The sequence below is a fragment of the Pinus tabuliformis genome, chromosome 6, assembly GCF_031772625.1.
Source record: "Pinus tabuliformis cultivar Carrire ecotype Pingquan chromosome 6, CPIR1, whole genome shotgun sequence".
NCBI lineage: Eukaryota > Viridiplantae > Streptophyta > Pinopsida > Pinales > Pinaceae > Pinus > Pinus tabuliformis.
The window spans coordinates 2,071,634,351-2,071,637,249 of NC_142292.1; positions in this window are offsets into that span (position 1 = coordinate 2,071,634,351).

The following is a 2,899-nucleotide window of genomic DNA, read 5'->3' on the forward strand; positions in this document are numbered from 1 at the left end:
TTAATCATGAAACACATATATGTTTTCGGCCAACAAATCTGATTTTTTTCTTCTGGGATTAGAAAATTAGGAATGCAGATTTTATAAAGTTGCTTTCTAACAGAGGTTTCTGTATTGGAGCACAAAGTTAATGAAGTTATCATAATAAAAATGTAATTTGTTAAGTCATAAATTTTAAAAATAAATTAAATTTTGATATAATTAAAAGGAGATGATTCATTTTTCTATTAAATATACTCTATCAAACAATCAAAAATAATTTTAAACTAGCATTTGCATCTGATGTTGCAAAGGAAACGCCGTAAGGCATAAAGTGTGGAAGAATAACGATAAAGTGTGTAAGGCATAAAGTGTGGAAGAATAACGATAAAGTGTGGAAGAATAACGACATGTGAATGAACATTGTTGAAAGTAAGGGTGGATGATAATGATTTACAATTGAAATTTTTAGTTATGTGTATTCTGAATAAGGATATTTTGTAAATAATAGTAGTGTGTAGAAAAATAACTAAATGGACATTGTTGAAAGCAGGGGTGGATGATAATGAGTTACCATTGAAAGTATTAGTTGTGTATTTTGAATATGGATATTTTGTAAATAATAATAGTGTCTGGAAGAATATGAACATGTGAATTGACATTGTTGAAAGCAAGGGTGGATGATAATGAGTTATAGTTAATGTCACGTCACTGGTTATCCATTATCCCCATTATCCATGTAGTTGTTGTTGTTTATGTGAACATGTTTTTGTACATTATTTTAAGGTTTTTTTTCAAGTTTCAGTCTTGAGTCTTCTCAACTTCCCAAACCAATTACTATGAAGAAAATATATTAACAATGTTGCCATTCCTATGACAACTATATTAAAGGGACCTATAATAATATTTCTGCAATTCATATGACAACTATGTTAAAAGAAGGACAGATAAAAATATTATAAAGCACTTCTCAACTTCCCAAACCAATTACTATGAAGAAAATACATTAACAATGTTGTCATTCCTATGACAACTATATTAAAGGGACCTATAATAATATTTTTGCAATTCATATGACAACTATGTTAAAAGAAGGACAGATAAAATATTATAAAGCACAACAAAGAACTTCTAAAAACAAGATTACACTGGCAACATTCACTGGCATCATTGTTTCCGAGATAAAAAAAATATTATGGTGAGGACTTGGGTCTGAATTCCACTATTCCATTTTCCTAAAAAGCATAAAAAACACATTCAAATCATCCAATGAAACTCTTACTTATAAAGATAAGCCTTTAAGGATTAGATTGTACCACAAAAATGTGGAAGAGTAGCCTACGATTGATCACCACAATGAATAGCCTTAATATGCTAGAGGGGCCTGTCATATAAAGTCCTTAAACCAATCTTTGGGCCAACCGTTTTATTGTCTAGATGAGACTTTTGAATAGGTCTTCAACAATTTCCAAGACAAGCCACAGATGTAGACTCAACACCAGCCTTTAGTTTACTTATAAAATTGCTTCGAATAATTTTTGCAGGCTTCCATATATAAAATTATCTGAAGCGAGTGCTATATTTTTACATATTTATTTGACAATATGTGTAGCAACTGTGTTGATCAATATTTCCAAACTCCCTCAGTGGCCAAAGAATTGAGATTGCTAGCACGAGAGATTCCAAAGAAATCTTCGGAAACAGAGATGGAACGTGTCACCTTCCCAAGGAATGCCTTCGCAAAAAATAATTATGTTAGTAGACCTTCAGTTATCTTCCTCAATCAAAATAGTGTATTAAATAAGTGCATACATTTTGTACAATGGAAGTTGAATTCACTGCATGGCAAGAGCCCTTGATGAAATTTTTGTAGGACCCACTTGGATTTCCAAAGCTTGCAAAGCTTATGGATGATATGTGTTACCCTGAAGAACATTGGAGACGAAGCTCTGGCAATGTTAATGAGCTGACAGTAGGATGAGCTTGAGACACACAGGTGCAGACAGAATGTTGAATTCAAAATCAATCCACATATTGTGCTCCAAACATCATTCAATTACCCTCAAAATAGTGCAGATTAACCACACAGAAATAACCCTGAATTTATGTGAATAAGAAACTTCCTCAAGGCCGAAATGTAGGTGATAAGTATGTGCAAAAATTCACCAATAATATGCCTTAGAGGGAGGCAAGAACTCACTTCAAGATAAGCCCATTCTACCTCAACCCAGAAATTCGAATTGACTTAAAAAAATACCAGAATAGAATGTTAAATGGATGCCTTAACTTTCCATAGAAATCTTTGAGAAGAAGGATGAATTCAGACCTTAGATTATATTCTTTGAAGGCCAAACCCTTGCAAGGAAGTAGGCCAAATATGACCTCTAGGACTTGTGCATGTAGCCTCAGAAAGGGTCCAGAGAAGTCTATTAAAAGAGAGTGAAATAAGGGACAAAAAGTCCACTCAGTTGATTCCAAAATTCCAACAAAAAAACATAACCAAAAACATAAAAGATAAACCCAATCAACTCCAAAAATGTGACCTATTACTACATGTGTGCGTGATTACTAAAGGCTGTAGAAATTAGAGAAGAAAATCACACCTTCAGATGAGTTTGCAAAACACTTCAAGGAACATCACTGATCTTTGTCTAGATGAGACTTTTGAATAGGTCTTCAACAAATCCTAAGACAAGCCACAGATGTAGACTGAACACCAGCCTTTAGTTTACTTATAAAATTGCTTCGAATCAATCCACAGATTGTGCTCCAAACATCATTCAATTACCCTCAAAATAGTGTGGATTAACCACACAGAAATAACCCTGAATTTGTGTGAATAAGCAACTTCCTCAAGGCCAAAATGTAGGTGATAAGTATCTGCAAATGATGACCAAGAATATGCCTTAGAGGGAGGCAA